At 47.7% G+C, this 15,840-nt stretch overlaps 1 protein-coding gene across 2 annotated transcripts in view; it reads right to left on the reverse strand.

Moving 5' to 3' along the window:
* Positions 1-15,840, reverse strand: part of HSD17B14 (hydroxysteroid 17-beta dehydrogenase 14) — a 128,298-nt gene that overhangs the window by 64,226 nt on the left and 48,232 nt on the right. The gene's annotated exons all lie outside the window — the stretch shown is intronic.

Genomic DNA, 15,840 nt, shown 5'->3' on the forward strand with positions numbered 1-15,840 from the left:
TTATACACGATTAGGCACTGTCTAAGGTGCATCAAAAGTGGCCTTAGCATACTCACAACTTCAGTGGTGAGATGAGATAGGTCAGCAAAATGAGACCATGTACCGTAAAGCTTATCCCATGTTTCTCTTCCCTCAAACTCCCCCGTCCATGACCTGTCTATAATCATCACTTCTGCTTCTTCAGGACTTCTGCTTCCTCAGTCTCCTTGAGCTTTCTTGAGGTTATTATTTGCAACGTTGTGTGATCTTTTGTTAGGGATTGAGTGGCTTGTCACTCAGAGTGCATCATTTGTTAGCAAAAGAAGCCTGGGTGTAAAACCACATCTCTCTAATCTTTGTCTGTCTCTTAACACCCCTTTCTGCTGACATATTCTTTAAAAAGAAGACTATTAATAATTAGACTACTGACAAACCACAACAGTTAAGATGTGGAAATGTAACGGGTGATTATTATCCTGAAATATCTTTGAATATTATTGTTCAGTGTGTTTGCAAAATTATCGACATAAGAGAATTTTGTTGGCTTCAGAAATGGTCAGAGGACTATATTTATGTAGTAGAGTGAGCCAATAGGGGTCAGTGGGGCTCTTCTACTGCAAGCATGTGTTTCAACTCCGAGAGGTTTTGCAGACTCATCTGCCTAGTAGTACAGCCTACGAAGCATGCAACGCAAAGTTTGAAGAAATGGCCTTAATGCTGCAAGCTCTTGCATGCCTCAGCACAGCCCATAACTCCAGATCCGGACGCTGACCCATAATCCGGGCCTTCAGCTGTCCGATACATGGACAAATGTTTCCAGAAGCCACAATGTCACTACATCCTAGAATATGTGATAGACAAGTGCCCTTGAAAGCTGACATCTTCACACAAGTCAAAAGCAAAAGGCATTAAAGAAAACTTCCTTGTTGGACGAAGACTTCAAAGGATTGAAGAAAAACAGGAATCTGGAATCCGATAGTGGAATTCTCCAGGAACAAGAAATTAGGATCAGCAAGTTGAGGAACGAGGAAACAAGCGAAGGAACACATCTTTGTTCTGATGCACCCTCCAACCAGACTGAAGCCTTTATATAATAAAAGAACAGGAAAAGGAAATTACATCAATCATCACAATACAGGAAACACAAAGGATTAGGAAAACCAGAACAGAATCAAGAAAGAAACAGCCATGATGGAGAAGAGAAAGAAACAGGAACAAAAACTTGTACCTAGCTGAGGCAGCTGCAAACCCCTGTGAAGGTGGTTACCATTTTAGAGCTGAAGGAGTAAGAAGCAGCAACTAGGAGCCCACAACCATGAGGGAAGGCAGCTCCATAAGAGTGAAAGCTGCAGACCACAGCTGCACCTTGAAGAGAGTAGTAGGGACGTCCTTCCTCTGGACACAGGGGCCTTCTTCTGCTTACCTGCCCCGCTTTATTTCTTCTATTTAAAACTCTCATAGCGGTGGCACTCCCCAAATGGTCGCTTCCTCAAACTCCGACCACACCAGTTTATCTTTATGGAAGAATTGAGGCCGCAGTTTATTTAGGCAATTTACAAGCCACCCTTGCACACTATTCCTTTTCTTAATCGCGGAGCCTCTGCCCCCTTAGCATACCCGGGAGCATTGCCTGGCGTTCAGTGTCCCTAACTATACCCATAAGCACTGAGCCCTGCGTTCAGAGCTCTCTATTGCCCCTTCTCTTGTACCATGGGCCAGGGCATCAGCTGCCTTCAGCCCAGCTAGCAAACCTTTTCCTGCCAGCATGACCATTTAACCTTCTACTTTAGTTCCGGGCAAGCGTCTGCTTCCAGCCTGCCGGTTGACCTTTCACTTCCAGCATAACCTTTACTTCTGGGTAAAAGTGTTTCTCCCTCCCCACCCCGCCACCAATGGCCCAAGTTACACTGCAAATTTATGACTGGTGCTGCTAGTGAAACAAGCGCATTCCATGCATTCTACCTCTACGTCCCATCCTGGAAACCGCAAGGAACTTGCCCACCCCCTAAAGATATCAAGCACCGTTCACACCCTACAGTGGTGGCCCAACCCACCGCTGCTACCTAGAAACAGGGAGGTTTGAGGCACCGTCTCGCTGAATGAGGGCTGCCTCAAATGTCTGTTGGGGGGACAGCAGCCAATGCAGCACCTCTATTTGTCTGTTTTTATCAGGACGAGTTATTTTTATGGCCTACTGGCCCGTTCTGGCGCGAGAACTTTGGTCTTCTGTTCATGCAGAGAGTGAATGAGCAATAGAGATTCCTTCAAATCTTGTTTTTATTGTCGTATTTGACAGAGGTCAAGTATCAGCTTGTCTTTTTACACATTGTTGCTTATTTTATCCTAGAGATTGGTGTTTACTTTCTGTAAAGTGAACTGCCTTACAGTTGTATTGGGGTGCAAGAAATGGTAAATGAATGACTGTTAAATGTCACTTTATTGTAACACACAACATTTAAATAGCTTGTAAATGAACTGTACAAATATTTCAAATATATCCGCACATAATTTTGGCGTGTGATGGAAACAATACAGAACACTTCACTTGATGCACAAATGATGTTAAATATTTGCTGAAACCCATCTTCCACATATTGTTTGCACTCCATATAGTTTTACCAGTAAAACTACATGAGACAAAACCTATGACCCAGTCCTGAGGCGGAAGCCGGGAGCTGGAGGTACTCTTGGATAGTTCTGTTTTTTAAAAAAAAACTGCTAACTTCGTTCTTTTTGTGTGGTGTCACTATTGTCTTGTGTTCTTTTAAATCACACGCACTCAAGCGCTTCCTCTGCCTTCGGCGCACAGCTGATTGAGAGCTGCCACGCCCTTCCTCGCGCTTCTCAGCTGCCGCCAGCATCCCAGGTGTGCGCGCTGACTCCGCCCCCTTTCAGGCCACGCCCCCTGCTGCCTGTACTTAAACCGCCGATTCCTGGCGATCTCAGACAAAACCTATGACCCAGTCCTGAGGCGGAAGCCGGGAGCTGGAGGTACTCTTGGATAGTTCTGTTTTTAAAAAAACTGCTAACTTCGTTCTTTTTGTGTGGTGTCACTATTGTCTTGTGTTCTTTTAAATCACACGCACTCAAGCGCTTCCTCTGCCTTCGGCGCACAGCTGATTGAGAGCTGCCACGCCCTTCCTCGCGCTTCTCAGCTGCCGCCAGCATCCCAGGTGTGCGCGCTGACTCCGCCCCCTTTCAGGCCACGCCCCCTGCTGCCTGTACTTAAACCGCCGATTCCTGGCGATCTCAGACAAAACCTATGACCCAGTCCTGAGGCGGAAGCCGGGAGCTGGAGGTACTCTTGGATAGTTCTGTTTTTAAAAAAACTGCTAACTTCGTTCTTTTTGTGTGGTGTCACTATTGTCTTGTGTTCTTTAAAATCACACGCACTCAAGCGCTTCCTCTGCCTTCGGCGCACAGCTGATTGAGAGCTGCCACGCCCTTCCTCGCGCTTCTCAGCTGCCGCCAGCATCCCAGGTGTGCGCGCTGACTCCGCCCCCTTTCAGGCCACGCCCCCTGCTGCCTGTACTTAAACCGCCGATTCCTGGCGATCTCAGACAAAACCTATGACCCAGTCCTGAGGCGGAAGCCGGGAGCTGGAGGTACTCTTGGATAGTTCTGTTTTTTAAAAAAAACTGCTAACTTCGTTCTTTTTGTGTGGTGTCACTATTGTCTTGTGTTCTTTTAAATCACACGCACTCAAGCGCTTCCTCTGCCTTCGGCGCACAGCTGATTGAGAGCTGCCACGCCCTTCCTCGCGCTTCTCAGCTGCCGCCAGCATCCCAGGTGTGCGCGCTGACTCCGCCCCCTTTCAGGCCACGCCCTCTTCCTTACCTAGATATGTGCCAGTACAGGAAGCGCAGCGGACGAGCGCAGCGGGAGCACCGTTTGCGCGCCGTTTGCGCGCCAAAGGCAAGCCCGTCTGGGCCCGTTACTCCGCCGGGTGGCCCTCAGGACCGAGTGACGTATACAGCAGATACATTGCGCTCCCTTCGACCTAAGAACTTCCTTACCTGCTACCACACTCTCACCGCAGGTAATGCTTTCTCGTTCTGTCCTCGATGCAATCCGACTCCCCCCCTGAAATCTTCCACACTCCCTTTGAAGTTGGGACTTCTTAACTGCCGTTCCCTCCCCAAACATGCTACCGAAGTAAACCTTTTGATTCAGAATCAGGATCTTGACCTACTGTTTTTAACGGAAACATGGCTATCAGATAACACCGATCCTGACGTCATCACGGCCCTACCCACTGGATACTTCTGCCAAGCTTTAAATAGACCTAAAGGGAGAGGAGGCGGGGTAGCTATAATTCACAGGGAACAACTCACCTGTAGGATGGCTAACGCTGGTATTGAGGACTGCGAGAGCGGCCAATTCTCCATCCAAATCTCCTCATCCCTTTCCCTGGCAGGGCTATTGATCTATCGCCCCCCAGGAGCCCCAGGCAATTTTATCAATTCCATATTCGAATCTGTATCACAATTAGCGTCCTCCACCTCCAACTTCCTTATACTAGGTGACCTGAATTTCCACTTCCTAGACCCCACGGATCGAGTAGCCTCGGATATCAGACACGACTTAACATCTTTAAAGATACATCTAGTGAACAACGAGCCTACCCATGAGAAGGGCCAGTTACTGGACCCTATTCTCACCAATATAGCAGCGGTGACCACCAACCTACCTGTGACTTTACCATGGACGGACCATTTTCTGGTCCCTTTTTCCTGGGAAATCCCCAAACCTACTCTCCTAACCCCTAAAACCCAGGTTACCGACCGACAATGGCGCAAATTGTCTCCGGAGAATTGGGCTGCTTCTCTTGCAGACTCCATTCCCGAGCTCTCCTTTGACCCCAACACGGCTGACAAACAATTTTGTGATTGGATCACCTCGTCCCTTGATACGATGCTTCCGAAAACCACGACCCTTAAACAGCCCAAGAGAATTTCCCCCGCTTTATGGTATACTCCAGAGCTTAAAGCTCTGCGCCAAGAGTGTAAAAAAAACGAACGCGCTTGGAGACGTGAAAAATCAGGAACCAATAAAAACACCTACTCTACTTCTCTTCTAAACTACAAAATCGCCATTCGCAAAACCAAAAGCGCGTTTTATCAGAAGAGATTAGAAAAAGCGGGATGCTCCAGCAAGGAAGCATACGCCATCCTTAAAGAGCTCTCAAAACCCCCAGAACAAGGACTGGGACCTCCTTCCGATCCTAAAGCAGACCAGGAGAAATGCCAAAAATTGGCTAACTTCTTCCATGACAAAATTCGACTTATTCTGGACTCAATTCCTTCCTCGAGCCCAGGGGACGAAACTGTCTCCCAATACACTACATCGTCCACTTGTCTGTCCACATGGGGCCAGGTCACAATAGACGAGGTGAGAAATACGCTCAACTCCATGAAGAGCGGCTCCCCTAGGGACCCTGCTCCTCTTCGGATCCTTAAGGAGGTAGCCCCCACTATCATCCCCTCCCTTACTCATTTGATTAATACCTCACTCCAACAAGGAGTCGTACCCTCGAGCTGGAAGAAAGCTGTGGTGAAAGCCCTACTGAAGAAACCTTCTCTCGATCCTGAGAATCTGGCGAACTACAGGCCCATTTCCCTACTCCCAGGAGTCAGCAAGATCGCGGAAAAATTAGTCAACAGGAAACTCTCGCAGTTTCTAGAGGCCAATAACAAACTAAAAAGTTCCCAGACGGGCTTCCGACCAGGGCAAGGCACGGACATCGCCCTCCTGGCAGCGGTAGAGGAGGCCAGAGCGCTATTGGATGGGGGAGGATCAGTGGCAGTGATCCTCCTCGACCTTAGCGCGGCGTTCGATACCGTCGACCATCAACTCCTTATCGAAAGACTGGCAAGGGTTGGAGTAGAAGGTACAGCCCTATCCTGGCTGTCATCTTTCCTGGCCCAACGGTCCTATCAGTTTTGGGAGAAGAACGCCCGCTCCTCCGAAATGCCCCTCCAATGTGGGGTGCCTCAGGGCTCTTCCCTGAGCCCCACATTATTTAATATCTATATGTCCACATTGGAGGAGGTTATCACCCCATTCGGAGTGAGCGTCGTCAGCTATGCTGACGACACACAACTAGTGGTGTCTTTGTCCCATCCCAAACAACAGAAAGCTGATCTCTTCAACTGTCTTACGCAGGTTCACCGTTGGATGAATAGATCAGCCCTAAAACTAAACGGGACAAAAACGGAGGTCCTTATACTTGGCCCAAAAGGAACCTCACTCCCCCTGGATAGTTGGCCAGCCTGTCTAGGTCCCCTCCCTGACCCAAAAATAGAGGTGAAAAGCTTGGGAGTATGGATCGACTCCGATCTCTCATTTACTCCGCAAGCAAAGAAGGTAGCAGGGACCTGCTTCGGTCTTCTAAAATCTCTGAGGAAAGTCCTGCCCCTTCTTCCCCCTAAACCCCAACAACTGTTAATCCAAGGTCTCATAATATCGAGACTAGATTACAGTAACATGATTTATCTGGGCGCTCCCGAAGCGACCCTTAATAAATTGCAGAGAGTTCAGAACACTGCTGCCCGGATCGTCACAAACACCCCGGCCAGATCATCTGCTAAACCCGCTCTCAAACTTCTTCATTGGCTCCCCATAAGGGAGAGAGTCAAATTCAAGGCCCTGTGCCTGGTACACAAAACATTGCATAACCAAGGTCCCCCAATCCTCACCAATTTTGTCACCCCTTACACTACCACTAGATCCCTCCGTTCTAACGCAGAAAACCTCATCAATACCCCGAGATTCAGGAAAGCCCGATCAGAAGGAAGACGCTTCTCGGTACAAGCTGCCCGTCTTTGGAACTCACTCCCCCATGACTTACGTCTTGAACCACAATATCTGCGCTTCAGGAAGCTGCTAAAAACTCATCTCTTTCCCTAGCTTCCATGCCCCCTCCCTGCTTTGATTTCTCGCCCTTCCTCTCTTTTGCTCTCAGCTCCCGGGCCTCAGACTTGTTGAATCAGGGTTGTTAGCGCTGGGATACCTCCGGGTGACTATGCGCTTTATAAAAATAAATAATAATAATAATAATAATAAGTATACCTCTTCTCAAGGCACCAGGCTTCTCAGGAAAGGCCAGATAAAAATTGACAAATCAGTCTAGGGGCCTTTGACTGAAGAGGAAGCAAGCCATGAACACAATAGCAAGATAGCCTTTTCAAAGAATGAAAAACTGTAAGTGGCCTCTGAAAATCCAGGAATCAAAGATTTTACCAACTTCGTACTCTGGTTCTCCATCTACCGTAACTGAAGGGGGAGGAGAACTCCGATGAAAAGAATCAGGCATAAAAGGCTTCATCTTGAAAGACATGACAAGTAGAGTGTTATTATTTAAAAGCCCTCCTTTCCCTCTATTTGTTTGAAAGTAGAGTGAATCGCCCAAGAGTTATCAAGACGGAGCCTAAATATAACATTATTGATTTGTGTGGTTATTTAAAAAGGAATCTAAAATATCGAAGACAAAACTGGACTGGCGATTTTCGAGTGTGCGAGAACCTAGAAGACTGCCAAACCTTCCCTCCTACCTTAAAGTTTGGGACAGGTCTTCTATCACTTCCAGCCTTCATAGCAGTTTTAGAATCTTGTAAATTCCAGACAGTCACTTTTCTTTTAGAGTCAAGTCTTTCTAGGAAATCTGCAGCAGCAGCAGGCACAAGGGGTGATATGGAGAAGATGGAAAGAAGTGTGGATGGAAACCCTGCATACAATAGAATGAAGAAACCTTGGTATGAGAGTGAACAGAGTTGTTATAGGAGAACTCTGCTAAGGGTAGGAATTTTGCATAGTTGTTTTGTGCCGCATTGCAGAAACATCTTAGATACTGTTCAAGACTATGATTGGCCCTCTGTCTTTCTATTGGATTGTGATGGTAACCTGAGGAGAGTGTGATGGGTGCCCAGACCAGAGCAAATTGAGAGCTAGAACCTAGAAATGTACTGAGAGCCCATATCTAAGAGTAAAGTGTTGTTTAACTCACTGCTGCAGCTATTGGCGGCGGGTCGCTCTGAGACATGGAAGCACGCATGATATTCCTGACTCTCGAACCCCTGCCCCACTTGGAGGTGTAGTGGGCATGGCTGGGCATTGCCGCACAGACCTGGAGCCTCAGCCCTTGAGGCCCCAAGATCTCAGAAAACCCCTTGAAGAACAGTGGCGATACCAGGGGTGTAGTGGACATTCCTGGGGGCTGCTGAGTCACTGAGGCCCCCCGCCTGCACCAGTGATTCAATCAATCAATCAATCAGGGAATTTTGAAGTGTGCTACTTACCCGTGAGAATCTCAAGGCGCTGGGGGAGGGGGGGAAAGAGGGGGAGAAGCAGCTCCGGTCAGTCAAAGAGCCAGGTCCTGAGGGTCTTCCTGAAGATGTGCCGAGTGGGGGCCAGTCTGATGTTGATCGAGAGATCGTTCCAAGTCTTAGCCGCGATGTAGAAGAAGGTTCTTCCACCCGTTCTTGCTCAGCGGATGCACGGGGATTCGGCGAGTTCACGGATCAGAGGTTTCTTTTGGGTACGTGGAAGGAGATTCTTTCATTGAGATATTGGGGTCCGGGGGTTGTGGAGGCATTTGTAGGCATCCTTGACTCCTCGCAATCCGGCTTCAGGAAAAACCACAGCACAGAAACCGCCCTCCTCGCCGCAACAGACGATATCCGCTCCCTACCGGACTGAGGAGAAACCGTAGCCCTCATCCTCCTCGACCTCTCAGCGGCCTTCGACACAGTCTCCCACCGCACCCCAACACGCAGACTCCACGATGCAGGGATCCGGGATAAGGCCCTCGACTGGATCCACTCTTTCCTCTCCAGCAGAACGCAGTGGGTCAGACCCTCCTTTCCTCTCGGACCCTACACCAACCACCTGTTGAGTCCCCCAGGGATCCTTCCTCAGCCCCACGCTCTTCAACGTCTACATGGCTCCACTCGGCCCCATCGTCAGAACCCACGGACTCAACATTGTTTCATACACAGACGACAACCAACTCATCCTCTCCCTATCCAACGAACCCAACGCAGCCAAACACAACTTTCCAGAAGGCATGGAAGCTGTCGCCAAATGGATGAAGAGCAGCTGTCTACAACTCAACACGGACAAAACAGAAGTACTCATCATGGGCCTAAACTCCGATGCCTGAAACGACACCTGGTGGCCCCCTGCCCACGGAAGCCCGCCCACCCCCACGGACCACGCATGCAACCTTGGAATCATCCTGGACTCCAAGCTCAAAATGGACCGCAAGATCAACTCCGTCACTTGCTTCCACATCCTCGCCTCCTACGCAAGACCTTCAAATGGATCACCCTCGAGCACACAAAGACCGTCACTCACGCCCTCGTCACCAGCAGACTCAACTACAGGAATGCACTCCATGCCGGAATAAACAAAAACCTCACCCGCAAGCTACAAAACATCCAGAACGCCACAGCAAGACTGGTCCTCAACCTGCCAAGACACTGCCACATCTCCCAGCACCGGCGCACACTCCGCTGGCTCCCCATCGAGGCTAGAGTCACCTTCAAGATCCTTACCCACGCACCCACAGCCCTCCACAACACCAGACCAGCATACCTGAACAGCCGAATCAAATTCCAAGCACCCCAAAGGACCCTACGATCAGCCCAGCTCTCCTACACCGTGGTCCCCCGTGCAAGGAGGACCAGATCAGGAGGCCGCTCCTTCTCCTTCCTCGCAGCCAGAGCTTGAATCGCCCTGCCGCTCCACCTCAGACAGACAACATCACTACCCATCTCCATGAAAAACCTCAAAACTTGGCTCTTTGACAGACCACCTCCCTGATGGACTGGAACCTGCACCCCGAAACCCCCCCCCACCCACTGCCTTGAGACCTTTGCAGGTGAATAGTCACGCTTAACAAACACATGATTGATTGATTGGGTAGGTGAGTATCTTGAAAGTTACAGTCTTCCCGACGGAGAGCCAGTGGAGGTTTCCTAGGTGTTGGGTGATGTTTTCGTGTCGAGGGATGCAGAGGATGAGTCTGGCTGCGGTGTTCTGTATGGTCTGGAGTTTGTTGAGTAGAGACCTGTTGATCCCGGCGTTTCCGCAGTCCAGTCTGCTGGTTATGAGTGCGTGGGTGACGGTCATTCTTGATTATGGGGGGGGATCCATTTGAAGGTCATCCGAAGGATGCAGGGGGTGTTGAAACAGGTGGAGGTGACAGCGTTGATCTGTCGGGTCAGGGAGAGGGAGGAGTGAAGTACGATGCAGAGGTAACGGGTGCGGTCCATGGGGGTGGGAGGGCTGCCGGGGGTGGGGGCGCTGCCGAGGGTGGTGGGCCACCAAGTGTTGTCCCATGCAGAGGGGGAGGGTCCGAGTACAAGGACCTAGATCTTCTCCGAGTTGAGCTTCAAGCAGCTGCTGCTCATCCAGGATGCGACGTCCTTCGTTTCTTCCTGGAACAACATGTGAGTTGAGAACGAAGAGGGGCTCCAAAAACCTGTATTGTGCCTGAAGCCTGCTGCTTGGACTCATTCTACTGCCCGGTCTCTATTGCTACTATTGGAGCTGCACACGTTGGGGATTACCGTCGCATCTGATGACCACGGGGGACTACAAGTCCCGGAATCCCTGTGGCCACTTTGCACTGCATTAGCACGTCGCACCTCTGCGGACCCATCCTGTGCCAGTCACCGACAGGAAGAGGCAGGGCATGGCCACCCTCCCTGGTCACAGAGCTTGACGTAGCAGACAGACTTCCTATTGCCTTGCAAAACCATCTCAAAAAGGTATTTGGTGGTCCTTCTAACCCAGAGTTTCTTTGAGCTACTAACAATAGTAAGGGAAAGCGACAGAATCGCTTCCTGGAAAACAGATGAAATGTTCAAAAACTGTCCCCTGTGTGGCCGACTGCAGTTCAACAACTACCTGTGGTACTCTTCTGGTGGAGACTCAAGGACGTACTGGTGCAAAACAAAGTAAAGTTGATGGAAAATTAGTTCCCATCTTTGCATCTAAGCGGAGAACTATCCAGCAGACTACACTACTGGTTCCAAAAAAGCAAAGACTATTCATCCAAAACTGACAGAGTGCATCTGCGGACAGTCTTCCCTGTAATAATCACATTAGTCATGGGTCTGTCTCTTTAGAGACAGTTGTTATTGTTTACTCCAATAGGTTTGCAGTATTTACCGTTCCCAGAATGTTACAACAGAAGGGGCGGTTGAGAAGGTTGAGAGGAAAACCTGTGCAGCGGGGAAGGATTACAGGGACTGGTTAGAAGCAAATGTATTGCATAGTTTGAATGATGGGGTGGATATGTATAGAGTCATCACACTGATTAAGAGCTTGCAGGATGAGGTAATGAAACTGCAGCCACAGCTGGGACCTTAGAGGGGGAAAAGTTAAAAATATAAAAATGACCCAGAGTGGGCAGCCTGTCACCGTAATCCTGAGCATTGGCTACACTGCACTGATAGCAGAACAAAAGAGGAGATCAAAACGTAGGAACTAGACAGCCGCCTGCCCAGTGTGCCCGTTTAAGTCGATGGACTATCCATCCCATGGCCCCCTCTCCAGACCGTACCATCAGGTTTAGGCAGGAGGCACAAACCTCCAAAAGGAAGAACTCGAGAAGATCCAAGGGGAATGGTCTAGAAGTGGTCATGTAGCCCTTACAGAAGCACTGAGGGGTTGTTCTGAGGGGGGTTAGGACAAGCGTGGCAAGAAACACAATACCGTCTCCCTGATCAAAGCCCCAAAGCTTGCAGAAGGGGCAAAAAAGGATAAGGAATCCTTGAATAACAAGTGTATTCATTACATAAGACAAACTATGAAATGCTACTCTGTTATCAGGTCAGATATTTCCCATGCCAAAAGATGTCAGGACTCAGTCTCTTTAGGGGCGGAGGTGGAGTGTATTGAGTTAAGATTACAAAATCCAGATTTAGCTGAGGGGAACGTAGGTTTGGAGCGGAGTAAAATTCCTCAAAGAGTACGGTCATACAGTTGAAATTCAGCATCCAACAAGCCCTCTCCTTAGCGCATGATTTGGGTGTTAAACGGTCTGACAGTATATTGGGGTTGTCACTGGTTGACTTTCCCCTCCCCTCCCAGCAAATGGCATTAAGGACCCTCCGCTGGACATAGTCTGTGTCCACCATACACCTGCTTGTGATAGGGATGGTTTTACTCTCGTAAATATGTCTCGAGGCATAGATAGATCCTCAAACAATCCCCGGTGTAGACCTGTACCTAATCTAAGTATCATATCATGGAATATTGCGGGGCTGCCTTCCAAACTGGGTGATGAAGATTGGGAGGTGTTCATGGATCAGTTTGATATGTGTAAGCTACAGGAGTCCTGGAGTTTGAATTCTGTCCACAGACTGGGCTATGTTAACTTCTATGTACCAGCAACCTCCAGTAGGAAGGAGCGTCCCTCAAGAGAGTTGGTGATATGGATTCGTACCGCTCTGAACGCAACATCAAGCTCTGTATATGTTCCATCTCTAGACATACAGTGCATTAAAATAATTGGGTTGAATAACCTGGAAGTTTATTTGTAGAATGTATATAAACAGGGGGTAAAAGGTAGCAGAGAAACCCCTACCTTAAAGAAATTGAGAGCCCACAGAGAACAATTTACCTCTCATGACAATAAGATTATAGCAGGGGATTTTAACACCACCTTTGAGCTCACGGGAGGTGATGGTTATTTGCTTAAAGAGGAAGAGGACTTGGAAGGAGGGGATGGGGAGGGTTCCCACTTCTTGATGCTCCGCCGGTGAAAAGTTGGTCTGAAGCTGCATACCATCCCCTTACATTATCCTATGGGCTAAGGGAATGCAATGGACACACTAGCTCTGATTCCCCTGCAGCCCACACTTACAATTGAATAGACTGCTCCACTAGGATCGACTACATTCTTATTGCTCTACCCCTATGGAAATGTGTAGACAACAGTGTGAGTTCCAATTAGAACGACACTGACTAGAACGTTGTTGTGTGTAGAATGAACAACTTTACTGGGCACCAAGAACATGTTTTATTCTCACGTTCTTTTAATATGATAGAAAAGTGTATTGAGAAAGGCGAGGTAAACATAGGTGAAGCATGGAGAAGTACAAAGATGTACAGAGGGAATTAAATTGAGAAGAGTGAAGTAGAAGAGGAGAGGTGAAGTAAGGAGAGATACAATCAGATACAAGGCTATTTTAACTTCATTGCCTTCCAACACAAGTAGTACACATGGGCAGGCAGGACATGAGCACAAAGTTTCTGTGATGTGGGCATGCCCTCCGCATAAAAAACAGATTGTTTTGCCTGGCAAGTGCCAATTTTGCTCATGTCTTAAAAAGGCTCTGCCTCAGCATCTGTGCATCATAGGCTGCCAGCGGAGTGGGCTGATGTGCACATGTGAGAACCGCTGGTGGTTTGAATTTCAGAGGTTGGAGGGAAAAAGCAGTGAAGCAGGCTGAAGCTGCTTCCTGGTGTTTGTTAATCAATCGAACAGGATTTGTAAAGCGCAGCTAATCACTAGCAAGGGTATCCAGGCACTGAGAGCCAGGCAGTTTGCGTGGCATCAGTTGAATAGCCAAGTCTCGAGTCCCCTTCGGAATTCTTCTGTGTCTGCCCAGATGCTAAGGACTCCTCTCCTGAATCAGGCACTGCTCGGTCCAGCTGTAGCACCTCTGTGTTTCGGAAATTCAATTCAAACACACCCTGAGAACATGGCACAGCAAACCACACCACTGTTTGCAGATTGACCACCCAATGTGTACATGGGTGACCATGCTGCTGCCTTCGTGAGTTTACCACTTCAATTTGTTTTTGGATTCATGTCTGGCTTCCAGAAGTAGTATCTGTTTATATTTCAAACGGAAGAGAATGTTCAGCTGCTTATTCCTTTAGGAGTAAAGGGATGATAAAAGGATAAAGGTTATTTAACAGCAGAGGAGGCAAACCACACTAAGGAAACTACAAGACTTCAACTAATTAACTCCTGAAAAGGGAAGCTTATATGGACAGTCCCCTAAAGATCCTCTGGCTTTGTTTATGTGAGTTCTGTAAATTAAGGGGAAACTAGAGATTGCTTGTGACATAAGAAAGCATGTTGTTAAATTACATGGTACCATGGAATTGCTGGTGGCCCAAACGGCGTTAACTACTTGAAGGTTTGATGCCCATCTAGGCACTTCTTGGTTTCTTCTGGGATCAGGCTACATAGAGTGAGGTGCTTACTGTGAATCCTTCCTATGGCGAGGCCTGATGTGGCTCCTCTGACAATATTTCCCTATGTGATACTATGCTTAACCCATACTGGCGAGGGTGTTTTTTTTTTTTTTTTTTAATATAGTGTATAAACAGTTTGGTATTTAAGCCCTCGGTGATAAGCCGTTGAGGGGTGATCTAGGGCTTTGGGACCATCCTATAGAAGGTTCTCTCCCCCAAGCAAATGAAGGCTAGGATTCACCTTCCTACTTCTCAGCAGCCTTCAACACCATAGAATATGCCATCTTGAAAGAAACCCTAATAAGAGCAGGGTTTGGCAGTAAAGTTATTGAATGGAATTACTTCCTGTGCCACAAGCAAGAACCGTTATGTTTAGAATCAGGTGTTTTTCCTCTGCAGCAGCAAGATTATGCAATTCCCACAAACCACTCTGCGCGAGAGAACCCAATTCAGCCATGCTCCAAGAAAGTTATCAAAACCTGGCTTTTTACTCGGTTTCAATAACCCATCCTTTCTTGATTACAGGCTAATTTAGATGCCATCTCAATACCAAAAAGCCTAGCATTATTGCCTAAATAAATAAATCTAACATAACAACCTATGCATCATGAACGCGCTGTGTGCAATGCAATGTGTAGCTGGCCAGAGTACCTTTCTGCGGGAGATGGAATATAATTTCACCTTCCACCATGTCGACGGGTCTCCTATGGCACTATCTGCCGGTCACCGTAATTGGTAAAATATCCAGATTCTCCATTTTAGTTGCCAGGAGAAGGCCTTCTTGTAACCAAGCTCAGGTGCCATGCTAATTGCTGAAATGTCGACCCACAAAGTTACAAACTCATCAAACTCAACTCGTTGGCTGTGCTTACACATCACGCGAAGACTCACCTCTTTAAAGACCACTACAAAACAATGGACTATCCACCCACAACCCAGAAACCTCTTCTATAACTTGTTGACTTTATGCTGGTCTTTAACCCCATACAGCACTCCGCTCATTTTTGGCTAGGTTTGCTACATATATTTATTGCCAATAAATGGACATTTAACCTCAGGAGTTTTTGATTGATGGATGAGTTACTTACAAAGTGGAGTCTGTATGTATGTGTGTATATAGTCAGTATCCTTATAAATACATATACACACAGACATACAAACTCACTCTAAGTAACTCACCTATCACAACCGTCCTGAGTGTTAAATGTCCTTTTAATGGGAATATTAAAGCAACTGTCTTTTGTAAAAGATAAAGCACTGATACTGGTATGTAACTTATCGACAAAAAGTATTTTTGTAAATTCGTGCTTGTGGTCTCAAAAATGAGGTTTTCAGTTTAAAAACAAAACATGGGTACTTCTAGAAACGTTTCAGAACAGAAGTGAGTTGTTTGGAATGTGACAAAAACACATCAGCTGCCAAGATACAATAGAATGACTACAAGAGACCAAACAAAGAGCCATATAATTAGGAGAGGGGAATGGGGACCTACAGAGGTTTAGGGGAATAAGCACCTGTATGTTGGCGGGAGGGAAAGACATACACATGGGGAAGGAGGAAAATCCTCCTCCTGGAAGAGAAATAACAATACAGAGAAAAGACTACCCAAAGGGTAGGGAAAGAAGGAGAGTCCGGATGGGGAGA

The sequence above is a fragment of the Triturus cristatus genome, chromosome 7 (genome assembly GCF_964204655.1).
Source record: "Triturus cristatus chromosome 7, aTriCri1.1, whole genome shotgun sequence".
Lineage (NCBI taxonomy): Eukaryota > Metazoa > Chordata > Amphibia > Caudata > Salamandridae > Triturus > Triturus cristatus.